Source organism: Nematolebias whitei, chromosome 11, assembly GCF_014905685.2.
Source record: "Nematolebias whitei isolate Nwh7 chromosome 11, NemWhi1, whole genome shotgun sequence".
NCBI lineage: Eukaryota > Metazoa > Chordata > Actinopteri > Cyprinodontiformes > Rivulidae > Nematolebias > Nematolebias whitei.
The window spans coordinates 49052147-49052419 of record NC_056508.1 but is presented as its reverse complement, the minus strand read 5'-3'; the positions used below and the strand labels follow the sequence as shown (position 1 = coordinate 49052419).

The window sequence follows — 273 nt, the reverse complement described above, 5'->3', positions numbered from 1 at the left end:
CCAGGTAAAGTGACGGGAGAACATGATGGTGGGGGCATGTGAAGGGGACACGTGACGAGGGAACCTGATGGTGGGGGCACATGACAGGGGAACCTGACGGCGGGGGGAACGTGACAGGTAAACGTGACGGCGGGGGGGTACACAACGGGAGGCAAGTGATGGGGTACCGTGACGGGGGGCACGTGACAGGGGAACGTAATGGCGGGGACACGTGACAGGAAGCACGTGACAGGGGCCCATGACAGGGCCACGTGACGGGGGAACGTGATGGGG

The 273-nt window shown here is 63.7% G+C and overlaps 1 protein-coding gene across 1 annotated transcript in view; it reads right to left on the bottom strand.

Annotated features, from left to right (window-relative positions):
* LOC119417405 (interleukin-1 receptor-associated kinase 1) overlaps positions 1-273 on the bottom strand; it is a 40362-nt gene that overhangs the window by 2596 nt on the left and 37493 nt on the right. The window lies entirely within an intron of this gene.